The sequence below is a fragment of the Lithobates pipiens genome, unplaced genomic scaffold, assembly GCF_037356315.1.
Source record: "Lithobates pipiens isolate NorthernLeopardFrog02 unplaced genomic scaffold, aLitPip1_a1.2 Scaffold_1, whole genome shotgun sequence".
Taxonomy (NCBI): Eukaryota; Metazoa; Chordata; class Amphibia; order Anura; family Ranidae; genus Lithobates; species Lithobates pipiens.
The window spans coordinates 54,255,727-54,274,622 of record NW_027507685.1 but is presented as its reverse complement, the minus strand read 5'-3'; the positions used below and the strand labels follow the sequence as shown (position 1 = coordinate 54,274,622).

The following is an 18,896-nucleotide window of genomic DNA, read 5'->3' as shown; positions in this document are numbered from 1 at the left end:
TTTGATTGTGCTTTAAGTGCTTAAATATGCCTAAAATGGGAGAGCTACTGAGTATGTGCAGAGCAGGTTGAAACAGCGTATTACTGGATTTCAAAGTGTATAGAACCTTATTTTTTTCCAATGTTTTACATGAGTATATATGCAAAATGGGACAACCGTAAGAGATGTAGCAGGACTTACTTTTCTGACTAAAGTTGCACTTTAAATGACAGATTTAACAGCATGGTCTAGCAGATTTTCCTCAAGAATTTTATCTTTATGTAGGATGGGCAAAGTTTTGGGATTTTTTTCATGTTTTTTTGTCGGTGACATGGTAGCATGAAAAGACAGCGGGAGTGGTGATTCTAGTTCAAGCTAAATGTGTAAACTGATTGTCAGAAGTGGGATTTGAACCCACGCCTCCATTTGGAGACCAGAACACCCACACAATGTGAAGAGACAGCTCTTGAGTCTGGCGCCTTAGACCACTCGGCCATCCTGACAAGATACATTGAACAAATTTGGCTGCCTCTGGAAATATCATCTACTCGTGGTACTCTATTGATGTATTACCGTTGTCAAGAAGCTGTATGAACACTCTGAATCTAGGCCCTTTTGCAAATGCACTTCTTAAAGCATGACCTTGCACCAAGTCATACATTTCAGATCCTTTCTACCAAATCTGCTTGAGCAAAGCAAGTAGAAGATGTCCCAGGTGATCTTCAAGTGTTTTGCTAATCCAGATTCCACAAACCAAAATGATGTCCTTGTGGCAGACTGCGTGGCCTAATGGATAAGGCGTCTGACTTCTAATCAGAAGATTGAGGGTTCGAGTCCCTTCGTGGTCGTTTTCGATGCTGCTTTCCAGTTCCTGTGACCTTCACTCACAAGTTCTTGCTTTACCCATAACAACTTGCTTCTTGCTGGAGGCTTCCAATTTGCTGAAGCCTAGAGCCTCCAAACAGCAGTAAATCATAAAGTGGAACTAAACCAATTGATTTAAGGGTTTCAAAACACAGTTACATTCCTGGAATTCCGGGATTGATAACTGTCCCATTTGCTTGTGTTCTCATCCAAACTATCAAATCATCAAATGGCTGGTGTCATAACTGATCACATGTGCAGCATTATGGCATTTGCAGTTTTAACAGAAGCAGCTTCATTGGCTGTAAATGATAGGAGGGTTTGATTGTGCTTTAAGTGCTTAAATATGCCTAAAATGGGAGAGCTACTGAGTATGTGCAGAGCAGGTTGAAACAGCGTATTACTGGATTTCAAAGTGTATAGAACCTTATTTTTTTCCAATGTTTTACATGAGTATATATGCAAAATGGGACAACCGTAAGAGATGTAGCAGGACTTACTTTTCTGACTAAAGTTGCACTTTAAATGACAGATTTAACAGCATGGTCTAGCAGATTTTCCTCAAGAATTTTATCTTTATGTAGGATGGGCAAAGTTTTGGGATTTTTTTCATGTTTTTTTGTCGGTGACATGGTAGCATGAAAAGACAGCGGGAGTGGTGATTCTAGTTCAAGCTAAATGTGTAAACTGATTGTCAGAAGTGGGATTTGAACCCACGCCTCCATTTGGAGACCAGAACACCCACACAATGTGAAGAGACAGCTCTTGAGTCTGGCGCCATAGACCACTCGGCCATCCTGACAAGATACATTGAGCAAATTTGGCTGCCTCTGGAAATATCATCTACTCGTGGTACTCTATTGATGTATTACCGTTGTCAAGAAGCTGTATGAACACTCTGAATCTAGGCCCTTTTGCAAATGCACTTCTTAAAGCATGACCTTGCACCAAGTCATACATTTCAGATCCTTTCTACCAAATCTGCTTGAGCAAAGCAAGTAGAAGATGTCCCAGGTGATCTTCAAGTGTTTTGCTAATCCAGATTCCACAAACCAAAATGATATCCTTGTGGCTGACTGTGTGGCCTAATGGATAAGGCGTCTGACTTCGAATCAGAAGATTGAGGGTTCGAGTCCCTTCGTGGTCGTTTTCGATGCTGCTTTCCAGTTCCTGTGACCTTCACTCACAAGTTCTTGCTTTACCCATAACAACTTGCTTCTTGCTGGAGGCTTCCAATTTGCTGAAGCCTAGAGCCTCCAAACAGCAGTAAATCATAAAGTGGAACTAAACCAATTGATTTAAGGGTTTCAAAACACAGTTACATTCCTGGAATTCCGGGATTGATAACTGTCCCATTTGCTTGTGTTCTCAACCAAACTATCAAATCATCAAATGGCTGGTGTCATAACTGATCACATGTGCAGCATTATGGCATTTGCAGTTTGAACAGAAGCAGCTTCATTGGCTGTAAATGATAGGAGGGTTTGATTGTGCTTTAAGTGCTTAAATATGCCTAAAATGGGAGAGCTACTGAGTATGTGCAGAGCAGGTTGAAACAGCGTATTACTGGATTTCAAAGTGTATAGAACCTTATTTTTTTCCAATGTTTTACATGAGTATATATGCAAAATGGGACAACCGTAAGAGATGTAGCAGGACTTACTTTTCTGACTAAAGTTGCACTTTAAATGACAGATTTAACAGCATGGTCTAGCAGATTTTCCTCAAGAATTTTATCTTTATGTAGGATGGGCAAAGTTTTGGGATTTTTTTCATGTTTTTTTGTCGGTGACATGGTAGCATGAAAAGACAGCGGGAGTGGTGATTCTAGTTCAAGCTAAATGTGTAAACTGATTGTCAGAAGTGGGATTTGAACCCATGCCTCCATTTGGAGACCAGAACACCCACACAATGTGAAGAGACAGCTCTTGAGTCTGGCGCCTTAGACCACTCGGCCATCCTGACAAGATACATTGAACAAATTTGGCTGCCTCTGGAAATATCATCTACTCGTGGTACTCTATTGATGTATTACCGTTGTCAAGAAGCTGTATGAACACTCTGAATCTAGGCCCTTTTGCAAATGCACTTCTTAAAGCATGACCTTGCACCAAGTCATACATTTCAGATCCTTTCTACCAAATCTGCTTGAGCAAAGCAAGTAGAAGATGTCCCAGGTGATCTTCAAGTGTTTTGCTAATCCAGATTCCACAAACCAAAATGATGTCCTTGTGGCGGACTGTGTGGCCTAATGGATAAGGCGTCTGACTTCGAATCAGAAGATTGAGGGTTCGAGTCCCTTCGTGGTCGTTTTCGATGCTGCTTTCCAGTTCCTGTGACCTTCACTCACAAGTTCTTGCTTTACCCATAACAACTTGCTTCTTGCTGGAGGCTTCCAATTTGCTGAAGCCTAGAGCCTCCAAACAGCAGTAAATCATAAAGTGGAACTAAACCAATTGATTTAAGGGTTTCAAAACACAGTTACATTCCTGGAATTCCGGGATTGATAACTGTCCCATTTGCTTGTGTTCTCAACCAAACTATCAAATCATCAAATGGCTGGTGTCATAACTGATCACATGTGCAACATTATGGCATTTGTAGTTTGAACAGAAGCAGCTTCATTGGCTGTAAATGATAGGAGGGTTTGATTGTGCTTTAAGTGCTTAAATATGCCTAAAATGGGAGAGCTACTGAGTATGTGCAGAGCAGGTTGAAACAGCGTATTACTGGATTTCAAAGTGTATAGAACCTTATTTTTTTCCAATGTTTTACATGAGTATATATGCAAAATGGGACAACCGTAAGAGATGTAGCAGGACTTACTTTTCTGACTAAAGTTGCACTTTAAATGACAGATTTAACAGCATGGTCTAGCAGATTTTCCTCAAGAATTTTATCTTTATGTAGGATGGGCAAAGTTTTGGGATTTTTTTCATGTTTTTTTGTCGGTGACATGGTAGCATGAAAAGACAGCGGGAGTGGTGATTCTAGTTCAAGCTAAATGTGTAAACTGATTGTCAGAAGTGGGATTTGAACCCACGCCTCCATTTGGAGACCAGAACACCCACACAATGTGAAGAGACAGCTCTTGAGTCTGGCGCCTTAGACCACTCGGCCATCCTGACAAGATACGTTGAACAAATTTGGCTGCCTCTGGAAATATCATCTACTCGTGGTACTCTATTGATCTATTACCGTTGTCAAGAAGCTGTATGAACACTCTGAATCTAGGCCCTTTTGCAAATGCACTTCTTAAAGCATGACCTTGCACTAAGTCATACATTTCAGATCCTTTCTACCAAATCTGCTTGAGCAAAGCAAGTAGAAGATGTCCCAGGTGATCTTCAAGTGTTTTGCTAATCCAGATTCCACAAACCAAAATGATGTCCTTCTGGCAGACTGCGTGGCCTAATGGATAAGGCGTCTGACTTCGAATCAGAAGATTGAGGGTTCGAGTCCCTTCGTGGTCGTTTTCGATGCTGCTTTCCAGTTCCTGTGACCTTCACTCACAAGTTCTTGCTTTACCCATAACAACTTGCTTCTTGCTGGAGGCTTCCAATTTGCTGAAGCCTAGAGCCTCCAAACAGCAGTAAATCATAAAGTGGAACTAAACCAATTGATTTAAGGGTTTCAAAACACAGTTACATTCCTGGAATTCCGGGATTGATAACTGTCCCATTTGCTTGTGTTCTCAACCAAACTATCAAATCATCAAATGGCTGGTGTCATAACTGATCACATGTGCAACATTATGGCATTTGTAGTTTGAACAGAAGCAGCTTCATTGGCTGTAAATGATAGGAGGGTTTGATTGTGCTTTAAGTGCTTAAATATGCCTAAAATGGGAGAGCTACTGAGTATGTGCAGAGCAGGTTGAAACAGCGTATTACTGGATTTCAAAGTGTATAGAACCTTATTTTTTTCCAATGTTTTACATGAGTATATATGCAAAATGGGACAACCGTAAGAGATGTAGCAGGACTTACTTTTCTGACTAAAGTTGCACTTTAAATGACAGATTTAACAGCATGGTCTAGCAGATTTTCCTCAAGAATTTTATCTTTATGTAGGATGGGCAAAGTTTTGGGATTTTTTTCATGTTTTTTTGTCGGTGACATGGTAGCATGAAAAGACAGCGGGAGTGGTGATTCTAGTTCAAGCTAAATGTGTAAACTGATTGTCAGAAGTGGGATTTGAACCCACGCCTCCATTTGGAGACCAGAACACCCACACAATGTGAAGAGACAGCTCTTGAGTCTGGCGCCTTAGACCACTCGGCCATCCTGACAAGATACGTTGAACAAATTTGGCTGCCTCTGGAAATATCATCTACTCGTGGTACTCTATTGATCTATTACCGTTGTCAAGAAGCTGTATGAACACTCTGAATCTAGGCCCTTTTGCAAATGCACTTCTTAAAGCATGACCTTGCACCAAGTCATACATTTCAGATCCTTTCTACCAAATCTGCTTGAGCAAAGCAAGTAGAAGATGTCCCAGGTGATCTTCAAGTGTTTTGCTAATCCAGATTCCACAAACCAAAATGATGTCCTTGTGGCTCACTGTGTGGCCTAATGGATAAGGCGTCTGACTTCGAATCAGAAGATTGAGGGTTCGAGTCCCTTCGTGGTCGTTTTCGATGCTGCTTTCCAGTTCCTGTGACCTTCACTCACAAGTTCTTGCTTTACCCATAACAACTTGCTTCTTGCTGGAGGCTTCCAATTTGCTGAAGCCTAGAGCCTCCAAACAGCAGTAAATCATAAAGTGGAACTAAACCAATTGATTTAAGGGTTTCAAAACACAGTTACATTCCTGGAATTCCGGGATTGATAACTGTCCCATTTGCTTGTGTTCTCAACCAAACTATCAAATCATCAAATGGCTGGTGTCATAACTGATCACATGTGCAGCATTATGGCATTTGCAGTTTGAACAGAAGCAGCTTCATTGGCTGTAAATGATAGGAGGGTTTGATTGTGCTTTAAGTGCTTAAATATGCCTAAAATGGGAGAGCTACTGAGTATGTGCAGAGCAGGTTGAAACAGCGTATTACTGGATTTCAAAGTGTATAGAACCTTATTTTTTTCCAATGTTTTACATGAGTATATATGCAAAATGGGACAACCGTAAGAGATGTAGCAGGACTTACTTTTCTGACTAAAGTTGCACTTTAAATGACAGATTTAACAGCATGGTCTAGCAGATTTTCCTCAAGAATTTTATCTTTATGTAGGATGGGCAAAGTTTTTGGATTTTATTCATGTTTTTTTGTCGGTGACATGGTAGCATGAAAAGACAGTGGGAGTGGTGATTCTAGTTCAAGCTAAATGTGTAAACTGATTGTCAGAAGTGGGATTTGAACCCACGCCTCCATTTGGAGACCAGAACACCCACACAATGTGAAGAGACAGCTCTTGAGTCTGGCGCCTTAGACCACTCGGCCATCCTGACAAGATACGTTGAACAAATTTGGCTGCCTCTGGAAATATCATCTACTCGTGGTACTCTATTGATGTATTACCGTTGTCAAGAAGCTGTATGAACACTCTGAATCTAGGCCCTTTTGCAAATGCACTTCTTAAAGCATGACCTTGCACCAAGTCATACATTTCAGATCCTTTCTACCAAATCTGCTTGAGCAAAGCAAGTAGAAGATGTCCCAGGTGATCTTCAAGTGTTTTGCTAATCCAGATTCCACAAACCAAAATGATGTCCTTGTGGCTCACTGTGTGGCCTAATGGATAAGGCGTCTGACTTCGAATCAGAAGATTGAGGGTTCGAGTCCCTTCGTGGTCGTTTTCGATGCTGCTTTCCAGTTCCTGTGACCTTCACTCACAAGTTCTTGCTTTACCCATAACAACTTGCTTCTTGCTGGAGGCTTCCAATTTGCTGAAGCCTAGAGCCTCCAAACAGCAGTAAATCATAAAGTGGAACTAAACCAATTGATTTAAGGGTTTCAAAACACAGTTACATTCCTGGAATTCCGGGATTGATAACTGTCCCATTTGCTTGTGTTCTCAACCAAACTATCAAATCATCAAATGGCTGGTGTCATAACTGATCACATGTGCAGCATTATGGCATTTGCAGTTTGAACAGAAGCAGCTTCATTGGCTGTAAATGATAGGAGGGTTTGATTGTGCTTTAAGTGCTTAAATATGCCTAAAATGGGAGAGCTACTGAGTATGTGCAGAGCAGGTTGAAACAGCGTATTACTGGATTTCAAAGTGTATAGAACCTTATTTTTTTCCAATGTTTTACATGAGTATATATGCAAAATGGGACAACCGTAAGAGATGTAGCAGGACTTACTTTTCTGACTAAAGTTGCACTTTAAATGACAGATTTAACAGCATGGTCTAGCAGATTTTCCTCAAGAATTTTATCTTTATGTAGGATGGGCAAAGTTTTGGGATTTTTTTCATGTTTTTTTGTCGGTGACATGGTAGCATGAAAAGACAGCGGGAGTGGTGATTCTAGTTCAAGCTAAATGTGTAAACTGATTGTCAGAAGTGGGATTTGAACCCATGCCTCCATTTGGAGACCAGAACACCCACACAATGTGAAGAGACAGCTCTTGAGTCTGGCGCCTTAGACCACTCGGCCATCCTGACAAGATACATTGAACAAATTTGGCTGCCTCTGGAAATATCATCTACTCGTGGTACTCTATTGATGTATTACCGTTGTCAAGAAGCTGTATGAACACTCTGAATCTAGGCCCTTTTGCAAATGCACTTCTTAAAGCATGACCTTGCACCAAGTCATACATTTCAGATCCTTTCTACCAAATCTGCTTGAGCAAAGCAAGTAGAAGATGTCCCAGGTGATCTTCAAGTGTTTTGCTAATCCAGATTCCACAAACCAAAATGATGTCCTTGTGGCGGACTGCGTGGCCTAATGGATAAGGCGTCTGACTTCGAATCAGAAGATTGAGGGTTCGAGTCCCTTCGTGGTCGTTTTCGATGCTGCTTTCCAGTTCCTGTGACCTTCACTCACAAGTTCTTGCTTTACCCATAACAACTTGCTTCTTGCTGGAGGCTTCCAATTTGCTGAAGCCTAGAGCCTCCAAACAGCAGTAAATCATAAAGTGGAACTAAACCAATTGATTTAAGGGTTTCAAAACACAGTTACATTCCTGGAATTCCGGGATTGATAACTGTCCCATTTGCTTGTGTTCTCAACCAAACTATCAAATCATCAAATGGCTGGTGTCATAACTGATCACATGTGCAACATTATGGCATTTGTAGTTTGAACAGAAGCAGCTTCATTGGCTGTAAATGATAGGAGGGTTTGATTGTGCTTTAAGTGCTTAAATATGCCTAAAATGGGAGAGCTACTGAGTATGTGCAGAGCAGGTTGAAACAGCGTATTACTGGATTTCAAAGTGTATAGAACCTTATTTTTTTCCAATGTTTTACATGAGTATATATGCAAAATGGGACAACCGTAAGAGATGTAGCAGGACTTACTTTTCTGACTAAAGTTGCACTTTAAATGACAGATTTAACAGCATGGTCTAGCAGATTTTCCTCAAGAATTTTATCTTTATGTAGGATGGGCAAAGTTTTGGGATTTTTTTCATGTTTTTTTGTCGGTGACATGGTAGCATGAAAAGACAGCGGGAGTGGTGATTCTAGTTCAAGCTAAATGTGTAAACTGATTGTCAGAAGTGGGATTTGAACCCACGCCTCCATTTGGAGACCAGAACACCCACACAATGTGAAGAGACAGCTCTTGAGTCTGGCGCCTTAGACCACTCGGCCATCCTGACAAGATACGTTGAACAAATTTGGCTGCCTCTGGAAATATCATCTACTCGTGGTACTCTATTGATCTATTACCGTTGTCAAGAAGCTGTATGAACACTCTGAATCTAGGCCCTTTTGCAAATGCACTTCTTAAAGCATGACCTTGCACCAAGTCATACATTTCAGATCCTTTCTACCAAATCTGCTTGAGCAAAGCAAGTAGAAGATGTCCCAGGTGATCTTCAAGTGTTTTGCTAATCCAGATTCCACAAACCAAAATGATGTCCTTGTGGCTCACTGTGTGGCCTAATGGATAAGGCGTCTGACTTCGAATCAGAAGATTGAGGGTTCGAGTCCCTTCGTGGTCGTTTTCGATGCTGCTTTCCAGTTCCTGTGACCTTCACTCACAAGTTCTTGCTTTACCCATAACAACTTGCTTCTTGCTGGAGGCTTCCAATTTGCTGAAGCCTAGAGCCTCCAAACAGCAGTAAATCATAAAGTGGAACTAAACCAATTGATTTAAGGGTTTCAAAACACAGTTACATTCCTGGAATTCCGGGATTGATAACTGTCCCATTTGCTTGTGTTCTCAACCAAACTATCAAATCATCAAATGGCTGGTGTCATAACTGATCACATGTGCAGCATTATGGCATTTGCAGTTTGAACAGAAGCAGCTTCATTGGCTGTAAATGATAGGAGGGTTTGATTGTGCTTTAAGTGCTTAAATATGCCTAAAATGGGAGAGCTACTGAGTATGTGCAGAGCAGGTTGAAACAGCGTATTACTGGATTTCAAAGTGTATAGAACCTTATTTTTTTCCAATGTTTTACATGAGTATATATGCAAAATGGGACAACCGTAAGAGATGTAGCAGGACTTACTTTTCTGACTAAAGTTGCACTTTAAATGACAGATTTAACAGCATGGTCTAGCAGATTTTCCTCAAGAATTTTATCTTTATGTAGGATGGGCAAAGTTTTTGGATTTTATTCATGTTTTTTTGTCGGTGACATGGTAGCATGAAAAGACAGTGGGAGTGGTGATTCTAGTTCAAGCTAAATGTGTAAACTGATTGTCAGAAGTGGGATTTGAACCCACGCCTCCATTTGGAGACCAGAACACCCACACAATGTGAAGAGACAGCTCTTGAGTCTGGCGCCTTAGACCACTCGGCCATCCTGACAAGATACGTTGAACAAATTTGGCTGCCTCTGGAAATATCATCTACTCGTGGTACTCTATTGATGTATTACCGTTGTCAAGAAGCTGTATGAACACTCTGAATCTAGGCCCTTTTGCAAATGCACTTCTTAAAGCATGACCTTGCACCAAGTCATACATTTCAGATCCTTTCTACCAAATCTGCTTGAGCAAAGCAAGTAGAAGATGTCCCAGGTGATCTTCAAGTGTTTTGCTAATCCAGATTCCACAAACCAAAATGATGTCCTTGTGGCAGACTGCGTGGCCTAATGGATAAGGCGTCTGACTTCGAATCAGAAGATTGAGGGTTCGAGTCCCTTCGTGGTCGTTTTCGATGCTGCTTTCCAGTTCCTGTGACCTTCACTCACAAGTTCTTGCTTTACCCATAACAACTTGCTTCTTGCTGGAGGCTTCCAATTTGCTGAAGCCTAGAGCCTCCAAACAGCAGTAAATCATAAAGTGGAACTAAACCAATTGATTTAAGGGTTTCAAAACACAGTTACATTCCTTGAATTCCGGGATTGATAACTGTCCCATTTGCTTGTGTTCTCAACCAAACTATCAAATCATCAAATGGCTGGTGTCATAACTGATCACATGTGCAGCATTATGGCATTTGCAGTTTGAACAGAAGCAGCTTCATTGGCTGTAAATGATAGGAGGGTTTGATTGTGCTTTAAGTGCTTAAATATGCCTAAAATGGGAGAGCTACTGAGTATGTGCAGAGCAGGTTGAAACAGCGTATTACTGGATTTCAAAGTGTATAGAACCTTATTTTTTTCCAATGTTTTACATGAGTATATATGCAAAATGGGACAACCGTAAGAGATGTAGCAGGACTTACTTTTCTGACTAAAGTTGCACTTTAAATGACAGATTTAACAGCATGGTCTAGCAGATTTTCCTCAAGAATTTTATCTTTATGTAGGATGGGCAAAGTTTTGGGATTTTTTTCATGTTTTTTTGTCGGTGACATGGTAGCATGAAAAGACAGCGGGAGTGGTGATTCTAGTTCAAGCTAAATGTGTAAACTGATTGTCAGAAGTGGGATTTGAACCCACGCCTCCATTTGGAGACCAGAACACCCACACAATGTGAAGAGACAGCTCTTGAGTCTGGCGCCTTAGACCACTCGGCCATCCTGACAAGATACGTTGAACAAATTTGGCTGCCTCTGGAAATATCATCTACTCGTGGTACTCTATTGATGTATTACCGTTGTCAAGAAGCTGTATGAACACTCTGAATCTAGGCCCTTTTGCAAATGCACTTCTTAAAGCATGACCTTGCACCAAGTCATACATTTCAGATCCTTTCTACCAAATCTGCTTGAGCAAAGCAAGTAGAAGATGTCCCAGGTGATCTTCAAGTGTTTTGCTAATCCAGATTCCACAAACCAAAATGATGTCCTTGTGGCTCACTGTGTGGCCTAATGGATAAGGCGTCTGACTTCGAATCAGAAGATTGAGGGTTCGAGTCCCTTCGTGGTCGTTTTCGATGCTGCTTTCCAGTTCCTGTGACCTTCACTCACAAGTTCTTGCTTTACCCATAACAACTTGCTTCTTGCTGGAGGCTTCCAATTTGCTGAAGCCTAGAGCCTCCAAACAGCAGTAAATCATAAAGTGGAACTAAACCAATTGATTTAAGGGTTTCAAAACACAGTTACATTCCTGGAATTCCGGGATTGATAACTGTCCCATTTGCTTGTGTTCTCAACCAAACTATCAAATCATCAAATGGCTGGTGTCATAACTGATCACATGTGCAGCATTATGGCATTTGCAGTTTGAACAGAAGCAGCTTCATTGGCTGTAAATGATAGGAGGGTTTGATTGTGCTTTAAGTGCTTAAATATGCCTAAAATGGGAGAGCTACTGAGTATGTGCAGAGCAGGTTGAAACAGCGTATTACTGGATTTCAAAGTGTATAGAACCTTATTTTTTTCCAATGTTTTACATGAGTATATATGCAAAATGGGACAACCGTAAGAGATGTAGCAGGACTTACTTTTCTGACTAAAGTTGCACTTTAAATGACAGATTTAACAGCATGGTCTAGCAGATTTTCCTCAAGAATTTTATCTTTATGTAGGATGGGCAAAGTTTTTGGATTTTATTCATGTTTTTTTGTCGGTGACATGGTAGCATGAAAAGACAGTGGGAGTTGTGATTCTAGTTCAAGCTAAATGTGTAAACTGATTGTCAGAAGTGGGATTTGAACCCACGCCTCCATTTGGAGACCAGAACACCCACACAATGTGAAGAGACAGCTCTTGAGTCTGGCGCCTTAGACCACTCGGCCATCCTGACAAGATACGTTGAACAAATTTGGCTGCCTCTGGAAATATCATCTACTCGTGGTACTCTATTGATGTATTACCGTTGTCAAGAAGCTGTATGAACACTCTGAATCTAGGCCCTTTTGCAAATGCACTTCTTAAAGCATGACCTTGCACCAAGTCATACATTTCAGATCCTTTCTACCAAATCTGCTTGAGCAAAGCAAGTAGAAGATGTCCCAGGTGATCTTCAAGTGTTTTGCTAATCCAGATTCCACAAACCAAAATGATGTCCTTGTGGCAGACTGCGTGGCCTAATGGATAAGGCGTCTGACTTCGAATCAGAAGATTGAGGGTTCGAGTCCCTTCGTGGTCGTTTTCGATGCTGCTTTCCAGTTCCTGTGACCTTCACTCACAAGTTCTTGCTTTACCCATAACAACTTGCTTCTTGCTGGAGGCTTCCAATTTGCTGAAGCCTAGAGCCTCCAAACAGCAGTAAATCATAAAGTGGAACTAAACCAATTGATTTAAGGGTTTCAAAACACAGTTACATTCCTGGAATTCCGGGATTGATAACTGTCCCATTTGCTTGTGTTCTCAACCAAACTATCAAATCATCAAATGGCTGGTGTCATAACTGATCACATGTGCAGCATTATGGCATTTGCAGTTTGAACAGAAGCAGCTTCATTGGCTGTAAATGATAGGAGGGTTTGATTGTGCTTTAAGTGCTTAAATATGCCTAAAATGGGAGAGCTACTGAGTATGTGCAGAGCAGGTTGAAACAGCGTATTACTGGATTTCAAAGTGTATAGAACCTTATTTTTTTCCAATGTTTTACATGAGTATATATGCAAAATGGGACAACCGTAAGAGATGTAGCAGGACTTACTTTTCTGACTAAAGTTGCACTTTAAATGACAGATTTAACAGCATGGTCTAGCAGATTTTCCTCAAGAATTTTATCTTTATGTAGGATGGGCAAAGTTTTGGGATTTTTGTCATGTTTTTTTGTCGGTGACATGGTAGCATGAAAAGACAGCGGGAGTGGTGATTCTAGTTCAAGCTAAATGTGTAAACTGATTGTCAGAAGTGGGATTTGAACCCACGCCTCCATTTGGAGACCAGAACACCCACACAATGTGAAGAGACAGCTCTTGAGTCTGGCGCCTTAGACCACTCGGCCATCCTGACAAGATATGTTGAACAAATTTGGCTGCCTCTGGAAATATCATCTACTCGTGGTACTCTATTGATGTATTACCGTTGTCAAGAAGCTGTATGAACACTCTGAATCTAGGCCCTTTTGCAAATGCACTTCTTAAAGCATGACCTTGCACCAAGTCATACATTTCAGATCCTTTCTACCAAATCTGCTTGAGCAAAGCAAGTAGAAGATGTCCCAGGTGATCTTCAAGTGTTATGCTAATCCAGATTCCACAAACCAAAATGATGTCCTTGTGGCTCACTGTGTGGCCTAATGGATAAGGCGTCTGACTTCGAATCAGAAGATTGAGGGTTCGAGTCCCTTCGTGGTCGTTTTCGATGCTGCTTTCCAGTTCCTGTGACCTTCACTCACAAGTTCTTGCTTTACCCATAACAACTTGCTTCTTGCTGGAGGCTTCCAATTTGCTGAAGCCTAGAGCCTCCAAACAGCAGTAAATCATAAAGTGGAACTAAACCAATTGATTTAAGGGTTTCAAAACACAGTTACATTCCTGGAATTCCGGGATTGATAACTGTCCCATTTGCTTGTGTTCTCAACCAAACTATCAAATCATCAAATGGCTGGTGTCATAACTGATCACATGTGCAGCATTATGGCATTTGCAGTTTGAACAGAAGCAGCTTCATTGGCTGTAAATGATAGGAGGGTTTGATTGTACTTTAAGTGCTTAAATATGCCTAAAATGGGAGAGCTACTGAGTATGTGCAGAGCAGGTTGAAACAGCGTATTACTGGATTTCAAAGTGTATAGAACCTTATTTTTTTCCAATGTTTTACATGAGTATATATGCAAAATGGGACAACCGTAAGAGATGTAGCAGGACTTACTTTTCTGACTAAAGTTGCACTTTAAATGACAGATTTAACAGCATGGTCTAGCAGATTTTCCTCAAGAATTTTATCTTTATGTAGGATGGGCAAAGTTTTGGGATTTTTTTCATGTTTTTTTGTCGGTGACATGGTAGCATGAAAAGACAGCGGGAGTGGTGATTCTAGTTCAAGCTATATGTGTAAACTGATTGTCAGAAGTGGGATTTGAACCCACGCCTCCATTTGGAGACCAGAACACCCACACAATGTGAAGAGACAGCTCTTGAGTCTGGCGCCTTAGACCACTCGGCCATCTTGACAAGACACGTTGAACAAATTTGGCTGCCTCTGGAAATATCATCTACTCGTGGTACTCTATTGATGTATTACCGTTGTCAAGAAGCTGTATGAACACTCTGAATCTAGGCCCTTTTGCAAATGCACTTCTTAAAGCATGACCTTGCACCAAGTCATACATTTCAGATCCTTTCTACCAAATCTGCTTGAGCAAAGCAAGTAGAAGATGTCCCAGGTGATCTTCAAGTGTTTTGCTAATCCAGATTCCACAAACCAAAATGATGTCCTTGTGGCAGACTGCGTGGCCTAATGGATAAGGCGTCTGACTTCGAATCAGAAGATTGAGGGTTCGAGTCCCTTCGTGGTCGTTTTCGATGCTGCTTTCCAGTTCCTGTGACCTTCACTCACAAGTTCTTGCTTTACCCATAAGAACTTGCTTCTTGCTGGAGGCTTCCAATTTGCTGAAGCCTAGAGCCTCCAAACAGCAGTAAATCATAAAGTGGAACTAAACCAATTGATTTAAGGGTTTCAAAACACAGTTACATTCCTGGAATTCCCGGATTGATAACTGTCCCATTTGCTTGTGTTCTCAACCAAACTATCAAATCATCAAATGGCTGGTGTCATAACTGATCACATGTGCAGCATTATGGCATTTGCAGTTTGAACAGAAGCAGCTTCATTGGCTGTAAATGATAGGAGGGTTTGATTGTGCTTTAAGTGCTTAAATATGCCTAAAATGGGAGAGCTACTGAGTATGTGCAGAGCAGGTTGAAACAGCGTATTACTGGATTTCAAAGTGTATAGAACCTTATTTTTTTCCAATGTTTTACATGAGTATATATGCAAAATGGGACAACCGTAAGAGATGTAGCAGGACTTACTTTTCTGACTAAAGTTGCACTTTAAATGACAGATTTAACAGCATGGTCTAGCAGATTTTCCTCAAGAATTTTATCTTTATGTAGGATGGGCAAAGTTTTGGGATTTTTTTCATGTTTTTTTGTCGGTGACATGGTAGCATGAAAAGACAGCGGGAGTGGTGATTCTAGTTCAAGCTAAATGTGTAAACTGATTGTCAGAAGTGGGATTTGAACCCACGCCTCCATTTGGAGACCAGAACACCCACACAATGTGAAGAGACAGCTCTTGAGTCTGGCGCCTTAGACCACTCAGCCAACTTGGCAAGATACGTTGAACAAATTTGGCTGCCTCTGGAAATATCATCTACTCGTGGTACTCTATTGATGTATTACCGTTGTCAAGAAGCTGTATGAACACTCTGAATCTAGGCCCTTTTGCAAATGCACTTCTTAAAGCATGACCTTGCACCAAGTCATACATTTCAGATCCTTTCTACCAAATCTGCTTGAGCAAAGCAAGTAGAAGATGTCCCAGGTGATCTTCAAGTGTTTTGCTAATCCAGATTCCACAAACCAAAATGATGTCCTTGTGGCAGACTGCGTGGCCTAATGGATAAGGCGTCTGACTTCGAATCAGAAGATTGAGGGTTCGAGTCCCTTCGTGGTCGTTTTCGATGCTGCTTTCCAGTTCCTGTGACCTTCACTCACAAGTTCTTGCTTTACCCATAACAACTTGCTTCTTGCTGGAGGCTTCCAATTTGCTGAAGCCTAGAGCCTCCAAACAGCAGTAAATCATAAAGTGGAACTAAACCAATTGATTTAAGGGTTTCAAAACACAGTTACATTCCTGGAATTCCGGGATTGATAACTGTCCCATTTGCTTGTGTTCTCAACCAAACTATCAAATCATCAAATGGCTGGTGTCATAACTGATCACATGTGCAGCATTATGGCATTTGCAGTTTGAACAGAAGCAGCTTCATTGGCTGTAAATGATAGGAGGGTTTGATTGTGCTTTAAGTGCTTAAATATGCCTAAAATGGGAGAGCTACTGAGTATGTGCAGAGCAGGTTGAAACAGCGTATTACTGGATTTCAAAGTGTATAGAACCTTATTTTTTTCCAATGTTTTACATGAGTATATATGCAAAATGGGACAACCGTAAGAGATGTAGCAGGACTTACTTTTCTGACTAAAGTTGCACTTTAAATGACAGATTTAACAGCATGGTCTAGCAGATTTTCCTCAAGAATTTTATCTTTATGTAGGATGGGCAAAGTTTTGGGATTTTTTTCATGTTTTTTTGTCGGTGACATGGTAGCATGAAAAGACAGCGGGAGTGGTGATTCTAGTTCAAGCTAAATGTGTAAACTGATTGTCAGAAGTGGGATTTGAACCCACGCCTCCATTTGGAGACCAGAACACCCACACAATGTGAAGAGACAGCTCTTGAGTCTGGCACCTTAGACCACTCGGCCATCCTGACAAGATACGTTGAACTAATTTGGCTGCCTCTGGAAATATCATCTACTCGTGGTACTCTATTGATGTATTACCGTTGTCAAGAAGCTGTATGAACACTCTGAATCTAGGCCCTTTTGCAAATGCACTTCTTAAAGCATGACCTTGCACCAAGTCATACATTTCAGATCCTTTCTACCAAATCTGCTTGAGCAAAGCAAGTAGAAGATGTCCCAGGTGATCTTCAAGTGTTTTGCTAATCCAGATTCCACAATCCAAAATCCAAAATGATGTCCTTGTGGCAGACTGCGTGGCCTAATGGATAAGGCGTCTGACTTCGTATCAGAAGATTGAGGGTTCGAGTCCCTTCGTGGTCGTTTACGATGCTGCTTTCCAGTTCCTGTGACCTTCACTCACAAGTTCTTGCTGTACCCATAACAACTTGCTTCTTGCTGGAGGCTTCCAATTTGCTGAAGCCTAGAGCCTCCAAACAGCAGTAAATCATAAAGTGGAACTAAACCAATTGATTTAAGGGTTTCAAAACACAGTTACATTCCTGGAATTCCGGAATTGATAACGGTCCCATCTGCTTGTGTTCTCAACCAAACTATCAAATCATCAAATGGCTGGTGTCATAACTGATCACATGTGCAGCATTATGGCATTTGCAGTTTGAACAGAAGCAGCTTCATTGACTGTAAATGATAGGAGGGTTTGATTGTGCTTTAAGTGCTTAAATATGCCTAAAATGGGAGAGCTACTGAGTATGTGCAGAGCAGGTTGAAACAGCGTATTACTGGATTTCAAAGTGTATAGAACCTTATTTTTTTCCAATGTTTTACATGAGTATATATGCAAAATGGGACAACCGTAAGAGATGTAGCAGGACTTACTTTTCTGACTAAAGTTGCACTTTAAATGACAGATTTAACAGCATGGTCTAGCAGATTTTCCTCAAGAATTTTATCTTTATGTAGGATGGGCAAAGTTTTGGGATTTTTTTCATGTTTTTTTGTCGGTGACATGGTAGCATGAAAAGACAGCGGGAGTGGTGATTCTAGTTCAAGCTAAATGTGTAAACTGATTGTCAGAAGTGGGATTTGAACCCACGCCTCCATTTGGAGACCAGAACACCCACACAATGTGAAGAGACAGCTCTTGAGTCTGGCGCCTTAGACCACTCGGGCATCCTGACAAGATACATTGAACAAATTTGGCTGCCTCTGGAAATATCATCTACTCGTGGTACTCTATTGATGTATTACCGTTGTCAAGAAGCTGTATGAACACTCTGAATCTAGGCCCTTTTGCAAATGCACTTCTTAAAGCATGACCTTGCACCAAGTCATACATTTCAGATCCTTTCTACCAAATCTGCTTGAGCAAAGCAAGTAGAAGATGTCCCAGGTGATCTTCAAGTGTTTTGCTAATCCAGATTCCACAAACCAAAATGATGACCTTGTGGCAGACTGCGTGGCCTAATGGATAAGGCGTCTGACTTCGAATCAGAAGATTGAGGGTTCGAGTCCCTTCGTGGTCGTTTTCGATGCTGCTTTCCAGTTCCTGTGACCTTCACTCACAAGTTCTTGCTTTACCCATAACAACTTGCTTCTTGCTGGAGGCTTCCAATTTGCTGAAGCCTAGAGCCTCCAAACAGCAGTAAATCATAAAGTGGAACTAAACCAATTGATTTAAGGGTTTCAAAACACAGTTACATTCCTGGAATTCCGGGATTGATAACTGTCCCATTTGCTTGTGTTCTCAACCAAACTATCAAATCATCAAATGGCTGGTGTCATAACTGATCACATGTGCAGCATTATGGCATTTGCAGTTTGAACAGAAGCAGCTTCATTGGCTGTAAATGATAGGAGGGTTTGATTGTGCTTTAAGTGCTTAAATATGCCTAAAATGGGAGAGCTACTGAGTATGTACAGAGCAGGTTGAAACAGCGTATTACTGGATTTCAAAGTGTATAGAACCTTATTTTTTTCCAATGTTTTACATGAGTATATATGCAAAATGGGACAACCGTAAGAGATGTAGCAGGACTTACTTTTCTGACTAAAGTTGCACTTTAAATGACAGATTTAACAGCATGGTCTAGCAGATTTTCCTCAAGAATTTTATCTTTATGTAGGATGGGCAAAGTTTTGG

General features: G+C 41.0%; 8 non-coding genes across 8 annotated transcripts; all 8 read left to right on the top strand.

Moving 5' to 3' along the window:
• Positions 1–754: 754 nt before the first annotated feature.
• Positions 755–827, top strand: TRNAR-UCU (transfer RNA arginine (anticodon UCU)). Its single transcript has one exon. It is a non-coding gene; the product is annotated as a tRNA-Arg (tRNA).
• Positions 828–4,243: 3,416 nt separating this feature from the next.
• On the top strand, positions 4,244–4,316 carry TRNAR-UCG (transfer RNA arginine (anticodon UCG)). Its single transcript has one exon. It is a non-coding gene; the product is annotated as a tRNA-Arg (tRNA).
• A 3,416-nt stretch (positions 4,317–7,732) lies between these two features.
• TRNAR-UCG (transfer RNA arginine (anticodon UCG)) lies at positions 7,733–7,805 on the top strand. The gene has a single exon. It is a non-coding gene; the product is annotated as a tRNA-Arg (tRNA).
• Positions 7,806–10,058: 2,253 nt separating this feature from the next.
• Positions 10,059–10,131, top strand: TRNAR-UCG (transfer RNA arginine (anticodon UCG)). Its single transcript has one exon. It is a non-coding gene; the product is annotated as a tRNA-Arg (tRNA).
• A 2,253-nt stretch (positions 10,132–12,384) lies between these two features.
• On the top strand, positions 12,385–12,457 carry TRNAR-UCG (transfer RNA arginine (anticodon UCG)). The gene has a single exon. It is a non-coding gene; the product is annotated as a tRNA-Arg (tRNA).
• A 2,253-nt stretch (positions 12,458–14,710) lies between these two features.
• Positions 14,711–14,783, top strand: TRNAR-UCG (transfer RNA arginine (anticodon UCG)). The gene has a single exon. It is a non-coding gene; the product is annotated as a tRNA-Arg (tRNA).
• Positions 14,784–15,873: 1,090 nt separating this feature from the next.
• TRNAR-UCG (transfer RNA arginine (anticodon UCG)) lies at positions 15,874–15,946 on the top strand. Its single transcript has one exon. It is a non-coding gene; the product is annotated as a tRNA-Arg (tRNA).
• Positions 15,947–18,206: 2,260 nt separating this feature from the next.
• On the top strand, positions 18,207–18,279 carry TRNAR-UCG (transfer RNA arginine (anticodon UCG)). The gene has a single exon. It is a non-coding gene; the product is annotated as a tRNA-Arg (tRNA).
• Positions 18,280–18,896: the final 617 nt, after the last annotated feature.